This window comes from Equus caballus, chromosome 20 (assembly GCF_041296265.1).
Source record: "Equus caballus isolate H_3958 breed thoroughbred chromosome 20, TB-T2T, whole genome shotgun sequence".
Taxonomy (NCBI): Eukaryota; Metazoa; Chordata; class Mammalia; order Perissodactyla; family Equidae; genus Equus; species Equus caballus.
In genome coordinates, this window is record NC_091703.1 from 53419095 (window position 1) to 53435888 (window position 16794).

General features: G+C 43.2%; 1 long non-coding RNA gene across 1 annotated transcript; it reads left to right on the forward strand.

Annotated features, from left to right (window-relative positions):
* Positions 1 to 327: 327 nt before the first annotated feature.
* LOC102148781 (uncharacterized) lies at positions 328 to 15942 on the forward strand. Its single transcript, XR_011430110.1, has 3 exons — positions 328 to 493; positions 12128 to 12206; positions 15140 to 15942. It is a non-coding gene; the product is annotated as an uncharacterized lncRNA (long non-coding RNA).
* The last annotated feature ends 852 nt before the right edge of the window (positions 15943 to 16794 follow it).

Below are 16794 nucleotides of genomic sequence, written 5' to 3' on the forward strand. Positions count from 1 at the left end.
TACGCAGCCATCAAAAACTAATATAGCGTCCTATTTTCACTGCGTGGCAGGGGTGTTAGCTGCTTATCTACTGGCCATTTCCTTTATGTTCTTTCTGTCAGACACTAACTGTGTTTTTTAGATATGGGGTGCCCATCTGCTTGATGGGTACCTCTCCAAGCCTATGGGATAGAGGTTGATTGGTCTACACCAGTCTTGTTTATCCCATTTGCCTCACTAATGATTGGCTGAACACGGGTATATGACACAGTCCTAACCAATGAAACTTAAGAGGACATATCCTGGGAAGCTTTCCTAATTCTAAATATGCATGCAAGTCAAGGACTTGCTTCTTCCTGCCCAGGACCTTGTTCTGTGAGGAGAAGATTCCTAGAAATGTAGCAGCCATCTTGCCCTTGAGGGAAGGTCAACAGAATAGCAGAGAAGCCCACTTGGGAGCCTGATGTCATCGAATCACTATCTAAACCAACAGTAAGCTGCCTCAGAACTTCTTGTAAGTAAAATATTATATCATCCTCCGTGTTTAAGCCACTTTTAAATGGATATTTTGCAGCACCCAGCCAAGAGCACTCTAACTGAAACCTTATAAAAGGTTCAGAACAAGAAATGGGCATGCGACCAAAGCAGGGCTTCTGAGTCTTTTATTTGGATTGATGTCCCGATTCTGGGCAAAGTCCAGTAGGCCTGCTAAGCCGGAGGAGGGAACGAATCCAGCCTGCTGGAAGCTGTCTTTACCCCCACATTCAGAGGACCTCTGTGCAGGAAACAATGAGGCCAAACTCAGAGAGAGAGACTTGGCAGTCATGAGGCCCCATACTGTCACCAAAGCTCGAGTTTCCTGTGGCTTCTATCGTTTGGGTCTCTAAAATAACCTCCCATTCTTCCTAGCTATGCCAGCCAATAGACTCTTGGGTTTTAGTTGAATTTCTATCACTTGCACTGAAAGAATCCCAACTAATACCGCCTCTCCTTTGCCCTTCTCACACCTGCAGTAACCCTGTCTGCTTTACTGTCTATTACTTTTATTACTTGACTGCCCTCACCCCGTAGCCTGTTCCTTCTCTGTACCTGGTTGCACCATTTCCCTCCTGAAAAGCCCCCAGGGCAGCCCATGGAAGGCAGCTTTAGGCCAGAATTCCTCAGACTGACACTCACAGTCTAGCCCCAGCCTGCCTTTTCACCTCTTCTAGTGCAGTGTTTCTTAAACTTGCCACTTTTTACCATCACCCACAATAAGAAATATTGTATATAATATATAAATATAATTATATACATTATATATTACATAATTACATAAATTATATATGTTATATATAAAATATATAATATATAAAAGGAGAAAAAGATAGTGTATTGTACATAGTAAGGGTCAGTATTGTTTTGTGAGACGTTTGTTTTAGTTATATGTATGTATATATGTAGGGTCAAAATGTAAAAAATATATAAATTGTACATATATGTTTCTATATTATATATAGTATAGCTATATATATGTAATATATATACTATATATAAAATTATATACTACATATACTTAAAAAATAAATGTGCAATATATATAATTTATAATTATATGGTATATATTAGTATATATACATATTTGTGTGTGTGTGTGCATTTAGTTGTACACAATTTATCACAGACGTAGGTCATGTGGCCACCACCGCAGCACCATAGTCAAGATGCAGAGCAGTCCCATCGTGGGGATTCCTCATTTTATAGCCACAGCCACCTCCTGCCCTTTCCCCTGCCCCAAGCTGTGGCACGTACTAATCTGTTCCCCATCTCAATAATTTTGTCATTTCCATAACCTTATATAAGTGGAATCATTCAGTGCGTTACCTTTTGAGATGGCCTTTTTTTCACCGACCATAACTTCCTTGGGATCCATTCAAGCCTTTGCCTGTATGGGTGGTTCGTTCCTCTCTGTTGCTGAGCGGTACCCTGTGATATGGATGTACCACAGCTTGTTTAACCAGTCCTTGGTTGAAGGACAGTTGAGATTTTTACAGTTTTTGTCTATTATGAGTAAAGCTGCTATGAATGCTCGTATTAAAAACCAAACCAAGGGGTCAGCCCAGTGGCATAGTGGTTAAGTTCATGTGTTCTCCTTCCGTGGCCCAGGGTTCGCAGGTTCGGATCCCAGGTGCGGATGTAGCGCCTCTGGTCAAGCCATTCAGTGGCATCCCACATAAAATAGAGGAACATTGGCACAGATGTTAGCTCAGAGCCAATCTTCCTCACACATACACACACACACACACACAAACCCAAGCAAATGACTGATTGCAGCCCACTGAATTAATTTCATGATCCAATAAGGGGTTATAGCAGACAATTTTAAAAGAAGTCTTCAATTACTTGGCCCTACTAACCTTGTCCTCAAGCCACACTAGAGGTCTTGCTTTTCCCACACATGGCTCGTAAGCTCCTCTTTCTCTGCTCCTGTCTAGGCTGTCCTTTGTGCCCAGAATGCTCTCCCTGAAACATCTTTGCCTAAAGAAGTCCTACTTATAGGATAAATTAAGAATGTGTTTGGCTACAAATTACAGGAGTCTTGATTATAGTATCTTTAAAAAAGTTTTTCTTTTCTGCTATAAACACATATTGCGTAGAGCAATAGCCAAAAAAAAAAAAAATACTATTAATATTATAGAAAAGTTGGCAGAGTTTTTCTACAATATTAATAGTAAACATTTTAAACTTTGTGGGACGAGAGGCAAAATCAAAGATGTGACGTTGGCACTTATAAAACAGGAGGAAAATCTCCTGCCTGCCCCACTTCCTCAGGGTGGGCCACCTGGGGGCTGGGCATGCTTTGCACCTGATTGCCTGTTGCTGCAGACATCCTTGAGAGAAAGAGCACCGGCCCAAGTGGGTGGAACCTGGCCAGGTAGATACTGGGAATGGCAACCTCCATGGTCAGTTTCCCTCTCTGCCCCAGTGACATTCAGAATCCTGTGCATCCTGTATTCCTGGCAAGCCCAGCATATCAACTTGGGCAGCTGGCTGGAGGCAAGGCAACCTCCACGGTCACCAAGCCCTAGAATGAGAGTCTACCACTCATTGCCCATCAGTTGCCAAAGGTGGAGTCCCCAGTATGTTGGTGGTGACCAGCTGGAGCCTAGGCACTGGTGATGCATAGCTGCCACCTGGCCTGGGAGCCAAATACTGGGAGCACAGGGAGAAATAATGACAGAGGGGGATGCCCCTGGCTTGGTCTCCACTCCTCACAGTGCTAGCCTTCTAAGGCAGTGCCCCCGAGACACACAAACACAAATTTGGCCTGGGGGCTATAGTTTGCCAACCCTAGACTAGAGTAAGGTAATTGCTAGATATTGTTTGAATGGCTTTGTCTCTCCCTCATGGTCTCAAGGTGGCTGCTTCAGCTCCAACCATAACATGAGCATTCAAGTCAAGAGGGAAGAAAAATAAATGGGACCTTGACCAGCTCCTTTACTAACGGAAGTTTTTCCAGAGCCAAGTCTAGTAGATTTTCTTTAAGTTGCATAGGCCAGAACTGGGTCCATGGTTTCATTCTCAGGCAGAGTCTTTCAAAATGATGGTCAGTATCCCAGTGGCAGCACTGGGTTTACATGAGCCTCACTAAGTAGATGATACAGAAACAAAGTGTGTCTCTTTATTAATGATTCCTGCCAGTCCTGGAGAAAAAAAACATTCCAGCTTGGGTTACATATTCATCCCTGTTGACAACAGGTCGGGAAAGTCTAATTGGTCAATTTGGGTCCATTTCTGACCCACAGGCCAGGAGAAATGGAGCAATATGATTATCAGCACTGCCAAATTGGGGAGGGTGAGTTGCTAAAGGAAAAGATGCCAGCAGAAATATATCCGCTACAGAAGGGAGTCAATACATTGCTGCTAAACTGAATTGAAGTATGATTATAAAGTAGTTATACTCAAGGTTTTGATATGTTTTTAAATTCTGCTATCCTGGCAGCATTCTGGAAAGTATACAAATGATTAATAATATTTACCTTCAAGATATTTACAGCCTGGGGTAGACAATGGTTATTTGGCTAAATATAATTCTGTTGGTAACAAGCGAAAAAATATTTAACAAAATATAGAGCACAGACAAACCATGAGATTCTGAATAACAGAGACTTAGAGGTAAGTGAATGGTGTACTTTTGTGTAAACAAACTGAAATGGAGAAGAACTTAAATGATGTATCTACAGATGCACTGAAAATAGTTACCAAAGTGGGGTCAAAATACAGGATTCTTACCTTGAGAGGGTCAGTTAAACCTCCTGAGTCCTTCCAGCTTGGTGTTTTAGCCTCTGCCCTTAGAGGAGGGGTACTCCATCCTGGCAGACATGACGAGTGTCTACAGACTGTGATCGTGTTTCACCTTGGCTCACTCAGAGCATCTGGCTAGACGTGAGGTGTTTTACTGTGCCTGGCAGTACGCACACACGCTACCTGCAGCCTGGCTGGGACTCAGCCAATGAAAGACTCATTTTACAACCAGTGATACAGGACATCCTTGATGACTCATGACATTCTAGGTTTCCTCGCTTTCCTTTGTCAAGTTTAGACTAGGACATAGGGTGCAGAAAGTGAAAGTGGAAATCATAATGAAAAGAGAAGATAGTGACTGGGTGTGTTATAATATCGTAGAGTTATCAGATGGGGATGGCCAGAGGACTTGGCAGTAGCAAAGCAAAGAGCAGGAAATCCTCCTAATGTGTCCTAGCCAGTTCAACATTGTCTTTATTTGACAATTACTGAATTAAACCACCATATCGCAACGTGCATCAATTCTTTCTTATCAGCCACAGTCAAAATCTAGCAATTCACGGGGCTAGCTCATAGCCGAGTGGTTAAAGTTTTGCACACTGTGCTTCAGTGGCCTGGGGTTCGAGAGTTTGGATCCCTGGTGCAAACCTACTCCACTCATCAGCCATGCTGTGGAGGCACCCCACATACAAAGTAGAGGAAGACTGGCATAGATGTTTGCTCAGGGCTAATCATCCTCAAGCAAAAAAGCAAAAAAACGGAGGAGAATTGACAACGGATGTTAGCTCAGGACAAATCTTCCTCACTAAAAAAAAAAGAAAGAAAAAAATCTAGCCGTTCATCAAAGATAGATTTGGAGTGGCCACACACTCTCCCTAAAATGCAGTTAAACTTTCCTTATCAATGACAATTATCAGGGTAAGTAATACAAACACTAATTAATATTTCTCCTGCCATTAAATAATGCAAGTGTCTTCCATATTTGCATGATGGCAGGGGTGTGGGACTGAGAAAGAGAGAGAATATTGAAGGGAAAGACACCTGGAGTGAATTTAAGAAACCCACAGTCTCCGCTCTGACATATCTGTATCGTATCAAGCAAGGTTCTTTCCTTTTCTGGATCTCAGTTTTCCCGCCTGTCGAATGATGGAGTGATTTCTAAAGTCTCTGCCAACTCCATTGTTTAAAAAATCTTAATGTCTACATTAAACACATTCTCAATTAGAACTCTTTTGGTTATCAGCGACAGAAACTCACTTGAGCTAGATAAGGTGAAAAGAGATATTTACCTGGAAACTAGTGTGCAACATAAATTTCCTTTAACTCAAACAACGTCTCATTCTGATCCTCCATCCCATTGTGCGTGATTGGGTGTGTGCAGGTGTGGGGATGAGAGTTTGAGAAACAGGCATGATGTTAAAAATATTTAACAACTGCTACAGCCACGAAGGTGCATGCTAGCTGAACATCAGCCTGGGTGAAAGGGGTTGGAAATTAGTGTGCGTGTTGGGGGGTGGGGAGCATAAGGGAAAAAGAATAAAACCCAAGTAGCTCTCCTCCTTTATGATTCTTTTTCCCCAAAAGAAGAATATTAGTATCTTAATAAATTAACTCAACACATAGAGATACCTAGGCATTTAATGGAACTTAAGGAGAGAGGTGCAGCCAGCCTGCAGGAATGAATTGACCTCATGGACTTGAATGGTTTTCAGACTCTAGATCCCTCTCTTGCAGGCCTTCTCTGTAGGACTCCCTCACTGTTTTCTTTCTCTTATCTGCTCTGACTGGCTTCGTCTGGTTTTCCAGTTTGCTTGCTGTCAATATCTCCTGAATGTACCTTTTTTTGTTATTGAAAATATCATATAGACTAAGGATAAACTGAATTCATGAGGGTGGTCTAACCAGCAACGTTTGGGTAAGTGCCTTTCCCTGGACCATCTAGCTATGACCAGGGTGGGATAGTCATACTGGAAAAAAATAACTGCTGGGAGCCTGTTGTTGTTACAATGTGGGTGGTTGCACAGGAATGTTATTGAAAATATTTAAAAGTTGGGATGGGATGGGCATCAACCGTTGAGAATTGACACAGGCCATAAAAAACCAGTCCAGCGGAACCAGGGCATTCTAGCTGGATATCAACCTGGGATGGGGAAAGAAGAGGACCAGTTCCCAGAAAATGGGGGATAATCATCAATTGGCCAGTTAATCCAAGAGTGACTTATTACAGAGTCTAAGGAAAAAACAGTCAAACCTTTTTTTAAAAACAAAAAACTGGTGTTCCTGGAAACTTTTTGGCAATTAGAGGGATTATTTAAGTGCCATTTTGGTTTCTATTTGATTGTAGGTAAGAATTTCCGTGTGCTAAGTGTTGCAAACAATAAAAGAAAAATATAATACAGGACACCCTCTGCCCTCAGGAGCTCTCACTCTTATTTGAGAAGGAAGGCACAGGGAACATTTACAGAACCAGACATTTAATTGTTAGCTTACACAGAGAGTGCCCTGAGAGTCAGAGAAGGAAGAGACCCTTGTGTACCAGAGAAGTCAGGGACCCCTTCAGGGAGTAGCTGAGGATGCTTTCCGTGGCTCTCTTAAGCATAAAGATTTTCCAGATTCTATAGGTCAATAAAGGGGCCCACTCTCCGGACTTGAGGGATATACTCAAAAGTTCTGAGAGAGCCTTGTAAGTCAAGGATGGGAATGCAAGGAACTTTGCTCAAGATTAAACACCAGCCTTCTGAAAGAAGTACGGATCCATGCTACAGCAGGGATGACTCTCGAAAACATTATGCCTAGTGAAGGAAGTCAGACCCAAAAGCCACATACTGTGTGATTCCATTCATATGAAATATCCAGAATGGGCAAGTCCAGAGAAACAGAAAGTTAGTCTGTGGTTGCTAGAGGCTGCAGGGAACAAGGAATGGGGAGTGACTCCTCATGGATCTGGGGTTTCTTTTGAGGATGATGAAAATATTCTGGAGTTAGTGGTGATGGTTGTACAACATGGTGAATATACTAAAAACCACTTACCTGCACATTTTATTTTATTTTATTTTTGCAGGGAAAGATTCGCCTGGAGCTAACATCTGTTGCCGATCTTCCTCTTTTTTTTTTTTCCCTCCCCTAAGCCCCAGTGCATGGTTGTATATCCTAGTTGTAAGTCCTTCTAGTTCTTCTATGTGAGCTGCTGCCACATCATGGCTACTGACAGACCAGTGGTGTGGTTCTGTGACTGGGAAATGAACCAGGGCCACCAAAGCAGTGAGAGTGCCAGACCCCAACCACTAGACCTTCAGGGCTGGCTCAACTGCACACTTTAAAATGGTGAAATTTAGGGGCTGGCCAGGTGGCAAAGCTGTTAAGTTTGCCATGCTTCGCTTCAGTTGCTCAGGGTTCGCAGTTCAGATCCCAGGCATGGACGTACACACTGCTTGGCAAGCCATGCTCTGGCAGGTGTCCCACATACAAAGTAGAGGAAAATGAGCATGGATGTTAGCTCAGGGCCAGTCTTTCTCAGCAAAAAGAGGAGGATTGGCAGCAGGTGTTAGCTCAGGGCTGATCTTCCTCAAAAAAAAAAAAAAAAAGAACAGGGGTCCATAACTGCAGTGATGGATGACTCACAGGGGGTTTGCCCTCATTCCCGACTTGTGCAGAACATGTGGTTCAAGTTCCTTCCTAGGACTTGTGAAGTCCTTCATAATGTGACCTCTGCTTACTTCTCCAATCTCCTCCTTGCCATGCTTCCTCCCACGTGATGGGATGAATTTTCTTCCTTCAGCTTTCCCCGGTGCCCATGGTCTACACATCACCAAGCTGAGAATGTTCCCCAAGGTAGAGAAGTGGACAGGCTTAAACTAACAATTCACCAATGCTTTGCAAGCAGGTAGCTAAGCCAGCTAAACTAGGCCACATGAAAGATCAGAGGACCTTTTAGACATCTGACTCTGAGGCCAGTTCATGGGTTCTGTTTCCCACCCACTTGATTTGAAGCTCCCAGCCTAGCCCAGCAGCAGAAGTGGACGGAACCGAGTGACTGCCAACCTCTCTAAGACTGAGTATGAGAAGAGTGGGACGTTGGGCAGAGCAGGGAGTGGAGGGAACAAAAGAGTTTAAAGAGACCAAAGAAATGGGGCAGGAGAGAGGAGGCAGAGAAGGATCCTAAAGAGGAGAGACGACTCTCCGGCCCATGCTTACTCAGGGTGCAGACCACTTGGGGCGCGAACGTTGATTTTAAGTCTTGGCACTAGTTAGAGGAGCTGGTGCGCTAAGAGGAGCTGCTCTGGAATATTTATTCCCCTGAGTATTTTACCTTAGTTGTAATGTGCCACTGGAACCTAAAGTAAAGGATTGCTTCTACTTTCTTTTACACTGTCTGTGTGATTAAGTGACGAACAGTAAAACTGCTTGGTTATGGACTGTACCATCTCCTCCTTCCCTGTTGAGGGCTGCTAAGCAGGAGTTTCACCCATGTGTGCTCTACACACTAACCATTGTCATTCCCTGAAAGTTTCATGCTCTTCTGTGCCTCTGAGCTTTCACATCTGCTGTTCCCTCAGCCTTGAATGCTTCCTTCCTCTCTCGTCTGCTTATCCTCGTCCTTCATGGCTCACCCTGGAGCTTTTGCTGACCTTCCCAACTAAAAGGTGAGGTGCTGAGAGAGCTAGGTGCCCCTCTTCTGTTTTTCCATAACATCCAGTGCACCTCTCTTACAGCTCTTGTAACACTGCATTGTGATTATTTGTGTAAATATGTCTTCTCCACTAGTTGGGAGGGTGAGGATCGCACCAAGTTTCTCTCTTTATCTTCAGGTCTTAGCAAAGTGCTCTTAGCACCCAGGTCATTTTCAATAAACATTTTCTAAGTAGATGAAGGAATTAATAATAGCATCCTGCATGTTGAATAACAGCCACATGTTGCTTTGTCCCCAGACTAGATCTTACTTAGTGTCCTCACAGCCTCCTACTAATGTACTTCCCCTCTGACCTAAACAATTTGCTGACCCCCTTGTCAGAAATGTAGACGGATCAGGGCTAACTGGATTTGTCTAAAGAGGAAGAGAGAAAGACACTTAAAGCAGCGAGGCCTCATCTCGTTGTAAAGTTTACTGGATTCAATCTCAATAAAATTGGACCTGCTGGCACAGTCCTCTTCCAGCCCTCATGTAATAGAGGGGACACAGATGTTGAATGCTGCATTAAAGAGAAGTGTGGGTGGAAGGGAGACTGCTCAGATGTGAAGGAGCTAGTTGAAGGAGCCAGTCTTGCCCATTAGTGGCTGTTAAGAGAGGGGGCATTTTGTCTATTACACTCAGTGTCCCCTCCAAGAACCTCAGCTTCCTGGAATCTGAGCACATGGAGTCTGACCTCCCTGCCACCAGCAGCCACGGAACCACAGATGATGGAGGGGCTCTGACAGTTTATGGTTGCCTGGAGCAAGTTACTTCTTTTAACACCTATTTTAAAAAGAGAATAAAGATTCTTGTTTGTTGTTATGAGCTCAGCAGCACAAGGTGCTCACAAAGCACCCCACACATCACAATTGCTGTAATTAACTTCATTATGTTTTTGTCCTGTAATAATGTACCATTAATTACAGTCCATCAGAATTCTACTTAGGTACAGAATAATGCACAACAACCATTCATTTATGTATATGTTAAGGATATTTTGAAAAATTTTGAAAATTATAGAAAAGAAAATTAAGTTCTCTTGGAATATTCCTATCTAGAGATAACCATTATGAGTGTAGAACTTTCTTTCTCTTTTCTTTTTTTTGCGATGCATATATATCTTTTTTAAAGAATCAGGTCCCACTGTGTCTTACTGAGGCACAGAACTGCAGGCTGTATCCTTCTCTTTGCTGTGTGGTCTCTGCGGTTTATGAAGACTGTACAGTATTCCGTTTCACGTGTGGACCCTGGTTAATTTGGTCAGGTCTTAGTCATCATATCGCATCCCAGGGACTACTTGCTTTGTGAGCTTCCTGCTGGAACTTCTGGTTGGTGTTGCCAGGATTCCAAGGCTCTGATCGACGCCCCCGGGCTGCTAGGTAATTCTTGGAGGCTCTCGGGAACACTTGGGGAGAGGGACCCCATAAAGTTGGGTCTCCACGTCCCTGGATGTCCTCAAGGCTGGAAGATCCAGCCTGTAGTGGGAAGGGTAATCAGAGAAATTTAATTTAATTGGGAGGGAGAACAAAGGAGGAGAAGAATTTTACCTTAGTTTGAACTCTTCAGGATGCCCCTTCAGTAGGCTGAATTCCTGCAACTAAGTATACTTCAACTCAGTTTACTTCAGTTCAATTCAATTCGACCCTTAAAAAAAATCTGAGTGATCTATTTCTGTAGCACATTCTGCTGGGGACCTGGAATTACCCCATCTCATTCTTTTTCCTTCTCTCTGGCCCTCTCTCAGATGGGAAAGCATGCTTCTCCTCAATTGCTTTCTCTTGTCCTCATTTTTTCCACCCCTGGGGTATATTCTCTTCTGGGCCATTTCTAGATCATTCTACCATCCTAAAAGGGATCTAGAGTAAATGATTGTGGACTCCTGGGCTGATTGGATCCAAAATATGCTAATCATTCACATTATTTGGTTCATTCATTAGGCAGCCTTTTTTTTTTTTTTTTTGAGGAAGATTGGCCCTGAGCTAACATCCGTGCCCGTCTTCCTCTACTTTAAATGTGGGATGCCCACCACAGCATGGCCTGATAAGTGGTGCATGTGTCCACGTCCGAGATCTGAACCAGCCAACCCCGAGTCTCTGAAGCAGAGTGTGCGAACTTAACTGCTATGCCACTGGACTGGCCCCTAGGCAATCATTTTCAAGCATATACCACGTGCTAGGTCATATGGGTATGGCAACCAACAGCATGGACACAAACCTTGCTCTCTAGGAGCTTACGGTCTAGTGGAGGAGCCAAGAAGTAAATAGGGAATTACAAAATGATGTAATGGTGTAAGAAAGGTCAGCTCAAGGTATGATGTCTCATTAGACCAAAGGACAACTTTTATCAAACTTGTAACTTTAAATCTGGCCCAACATCCAGGTTCCTGGACTCATTCAGAGAGCTGCATATATGAACTACAGAGGACTCTAATTTATCTGCCCCAGTCTTGATTTCTGGACTGGAGTACAGCCCAGGTCCCATCCATTCTGAGAGACCTTCCAGATGGTCACATGGACAGGTTGGTCCTGGCCCCCTAGCTAACCCCTATGCAGACTCAGTAAACGCCAGCTGAATTAAACTTGTCAATCTTCCATTGATTTTTTTTTTTCCTTTTTAAATCATTAAGACCCTGAAATCAGGCCAGGATCAAGCATGAATAATGCAATTGTTACTCATCTTGTCCAAGATCGCCATTTTCATCTTTCCAACCTATTTAAAGGAACTGAGAGCCAAGATAAGTCTCCTCCAGACAGACATCAACTAAAAAGCTATAGACAGAAAACTCTGCCACTCCTGGGGCTTCTGACCCCAGCTGTTCAATGGAGGCTGGCCCGTGCCTTTGCTCTTTAGCCTACCTTAGATGATGGATGATGGACTGAAATGAGCTGTGAGGGGTTGTGCTCCATAGCAACACACCAGCGGAGGGCAGGGGCGGGGGTGGGGGTGTGTGTGGCAAAGTCTAACGGTTCAAGCCTCAGTTTTCCGTCCCGGGTAAGTTCACATGGCTCTTCTTCTCTAGTCTCAAATCTGAGAAATTCCCCTCCAAAATTTTCCTTTAGAACACAGTCCAGATAGAATTGGAGTTGGGTAGACTGAAAAATGTTTACTTCTCAGCGTTTTTGACATCACTCTTTGAAGTTCAATTCTTCTGATTTTCCCCATACTCAGGATCTGCCTATCCCCTCCTTCCCCCAGGATACAATGACCAAGAACCAGGAGCAAAGTGAACGGGAGAAACAGAATTGTCAGGACGTTTGAAGAGGGGAGCAATCAGGTTCGTTTACTTTGAGGTTTTTGAATTGCAAATTTTTGCTGAAGAATAAGGAAAGGCCTCATGTTTTAATATGGACACTTTTATTTGCCCCTAAATTTCTATGACCCAATTATATGCTGTATCCTCTAAATTTAGGTCTTGTTTAGGAATGGGTTAAAATTAACACTTATACACATCAAATGCTGGAATTTAGGAGTTCATATTATTTGACTAATAACAGAAAGGTTTCCTGGTCGGTCATTTTATCATTCATCCTCAGATTTAGTTTGCCATCTGAAACTCGTCAACCAGGGACTAGGTACCTCAGAGAGCCCAACATCAAGTGAAGGCCACACAGCCTTAAATATGCCCAGGTTGACTGAGGGCCTGGGAGCAATTTCTGCATCTTGTCTCTCTTGCCTATATGTGTTAATTGGTTTGCTCCCTAAATTAATTACTTGTTCTTATTAAGAAGTAAAATAGAGAGCCAGACCTGATGGCCTAGTGGTTAAAGTTCATTGCTTTCCGCTTTGGCTGCCAGGTTTGTTTCCAGGTCCTGGAACCACAATACTTATCTGTCAGTAGCCATGCTGTGGCGGTGGCTCATATAGAAGAACTAGAAGGACTTACAATTAGAATATGTAACTATGCACTGGGGCTTTGGGGAGGGAAAAAAAAGAGGAGGATTGCAACAGATTTAGCTCAGGGTGAATCTTTCCCAGAAAATAAATAAATAAATAAATAAGAATCATTTCCATACTGTTGGAACTATTATAATCTTTTTGAAGCCTTCAGTGTGGGACCTCCTGTCTGTTACTGTATTTCTTTAAAAGAAATAAAATGGAAAAAAATCAAAAGGAATGACCCACTCCAGATGAAATCAAATTAGCCTTTAATAGATCCCTATCATTCCACCATTAAATGAGATAACATAGACACACAATATAAGAAAACTATTATTTTTATTTTTCATCCAATTCAACCACAGCTCATTAACATCTTGTGTGTGCAATTGGTGAAATTAGTGTCATGGCTGCTTTCCCAGTTGGCCAGATGGCAGGGGATCTAAACAGCAAAGCTCAGTATGGATGGTTATCTGACGATGGAATGTGATGAAATGGATGGATTTGACTTAAGGGTTAAAAATATAGATCTACAAGTTTCTCCAAATTCTTCCCCCGTAGCCCACTGAGATAGCACATCTTTTCTTCAAGTACAAAATATTGGAACAAGGATTCTGTAAGCCATCACAGGAAGCCACTGCCTTTTTACTCAGATTTATCAAGTCCTCATTACGTGAGTGCTTAATGTGTATTATTTTATTTAATCCTAGCGATAACTATATGATGTGGGTGTGATTATTATTTCCTTTTTACAGATAAGGAGCTGAAGCACAGAAAGGTTAAGTAATTAACCTAAGTGGCTCTAATTGGTGGTCCTGGGGCTCAGTCTCAGGATGGTCTGACTTCCAAGCTCACACTTTTAACCACGGTGCAAAGTGCCTCTCCTTTTCTCTGCCAAGATGGTGAACAAGTTAATGGGCCTCAGTCTTTCTGTAAGATGTAAAAGGAAAACAGTAGTGGCTGGGGCTTTCAAACAACTCTGTTTCTTGCATGAGTCTTCACGAGTAGCTCTTCTTTGAGGATAGACTAGTATAAACCAGCCTACCAGGATGTCCCAGGCAAATGGTTTAACTACATCACACATCCGTTTCTTCACGTTCCCCTAAGGCTAACGGTTCCAGCCCCTTTCCTGCTTCACATAAAATGTATGAAGTTTAGTGATATGATGTCATCACATGCAGTTTGAGCTTCTTGGAAAAAGGATGCTATGTAAACACAGTAGAAGTGATAGAAAAACAGTGTCAGTATGGTATGTATACAACATAAAATGGACTAAATTATTTTGTTAGAGTTAGGGACAAAAATAGCTCCCTAATCTTGCATATCTATTTTTTAATCAGCTTGCATGTTGCCTGTGTCTGTGGCTTTCAAGGGCAACCTGAAAGGGAAATGTGTCTGATAGAGCATTGATTGGATTAGCTGTTGAGCCTTCTCCTTTTAGAGGAAATATTGCATTATCCAAGATCTTGCCTATTTCCAGCTTTTGGAAAAACCACAAGTCAAAATTTTGTTGCCAGATGAGAGTGTTATATGGAGGGAGGTTGGCTGTGAATTTCCATATACTAAAGGCCATCCTGACTGTCCTTTATGAAAGATACAAGAACTTTTATTATGACTCAAAAATAGTAAGGTCACTTTAGGACTCTTTTTTTCCAGTTACCAAAACATCTCTCGTACTGCCCAAACCGAAGCAGGCCACTTTCATCTCAGAGCAGAAAATGGAAGAAGCTAGTGTGAGATCCAAGTAGTTTTAAAAGGCATGCAGGATGTGAAGGTACCTAACGCTACTGAACCGTACCTTCAAAAAATAGTTAAGGTGGTAAATTTTATATTATGCATATTTTACCACAGTTAAATTTTTTTAAAAGGTTAAGATGGTAAAATTTATGTCACGTGATTTTACCACACTTTAAAAAAAAAAGAAAAGCGAAAACCTCAAAGGATGAGAAACTACCAGTCTTGTCTAGTGGCTCTGTACAGCGCCACCTGTAAAGAGAGCTCCTCTCCCACAGATAAGAACACCTAACACCCATTACACTTCCTGATGCACTTTCACACCCGCCCCCTAGGTAAGTGTCTGGAGGAAAGGAACACTTACCATTTTCTTACTGTGACGTTGAGAAAGCGTTAAAGGACTCGTTGGTCTTTCTTTTAAGACAAGAGAACCCTTCTCCACACTCCAGGCAGAGGAACGCTCAGGGAGGAAAAAAACTGTAAGAATAATCAACGTGCATATCACAGACTCATCAGCTCTTACCCAACAACTCACTTCAGTTAGATGGAGCCTGCGATTGGACCCTCATAGTTGCTGACCTGTAATTTTGTTTCTAGACAGGAAGACAAGGGACTTTTCACCTCCTCTCAATCAGCTCGGTTGTACAATTCTGATCTCGAGCTGAAAAATAAATGCCTGCTATATTGATGGCTCACGTTTTTGTGAATATGGGAGAATTCTCTGACATCTTTGGGGTGAAGCAGAGATGGAGAGCGATGTGGATCCAGGCTGCCCCGGGGAGAGAAGCCCAAGGCATCCTGGCCTACGTGTGCATCTACATCATCCTCCGGGAAGCATAGGACGTCCTGATCTGATGCGACCTGACTCGGATCCAAAGTTATAGGACCACCCGATAACCGGACCCCACCTGCACTGATACCATTTTAACGACTTTTTTACATGATCTTTCCTTTGTTTGTAAAGAAATAACTCACATACCTATGTCTTATAAATTTAGCCCTCCCCTCAACACATTGCAGCTCTTCACTGCCCATGGGTCCTGTCCCCATGCTATTCTCTGAATAAAAGAGCACTACTACCAGACCTCGAGAATCCAAGAAATCTTTCTTTCGACGACTCGGCTCACCGAGCCCGCGTCAGAGAAGACAGATGGGCCAGAGGCCTACTGTGACATTTCTACCAGTATCCACATGTGCTGGGCGGCTGATTCTGTGGGAAGAGCAGTGGCCCTGAAGACCAAGCTCCTGGCTCTTTCCTATCCCAACTCTGCTTCATATCTGCCATTTAACTGCTCAGAGTCTAAACGTCTTCATTCATGGAACTAAAATAACCCCCACTGGATAACCCACTATCTTTGCTTCATGATCTTTTGCTGAGGATAAATAAAATAATGGATTTTAAAACGTTTTGAAAAATGAAAGCACTGTACACATGTGAGCTATTGTTAGCATGTTACTGAAGCCAGTGGTATAATGGAAAAGTGCCGGGTATCAACAGACCCGAGCTGGGCCTGATGGTCTCAGAAAAGTAATGAAATGAATTAAATGAACCTCTTCCGGTAGCCTTGGTGCAGGCCATCTTCCTAGGCTCTGATCGGTTTCTATTCTTTCAGATAATGAAGATGGCTTTGTAACAGCAAAGCCAATTTGATTTGTTAATTGATGCTCCTACATCCTAAGTGTATTTTTCTCATGGTAAAATATAGACAGCGTTGTGGGTGGGGAGCAAGTCTACCAGCAGACGTGGAATTCCTCTTCTCCCTACCTCGTGTATGTGTAGGTCATTGTTATCTAAGGACCAGCTAGGGTGCTGTGGTTGAGGAGACAGGGTGTAGACAGGGGTTCCTAGCATGTCTCTGTAAGAGGTGTGTTTGTGTGGCGCATAAGTACCGGGCGAGTCCTTCACGGGTGTATGTATCCAGGGGATGCGAAAGTGTGTGCGTCTGCAAGGGCCCTCCTTGGTGTTATAACCTGGTTTCACAGGCAGAATGACCCTGACTGCACAGATGCGAGTGGTGAGAGAAGGCCAGGCTTTCAATCAGTCTTGAGATGGAAGATGAAGTTTGCTGTTTTTCCCCTCCCGAAAGACTTGGGAAACGGCCCCTGGGGTGGGTTCTTGGAAAAAACAGGACAGCGACTAACGTGTCTCTTTGTCTCTCAACCCCTCCGGCCTTGAGCCGCAGAGAGGGGGCCGCGCGGGTCTGAGCCCTGGGTGGAAGGAAGAGGCGTCAGACAACTTCCTCGGCGGCGGC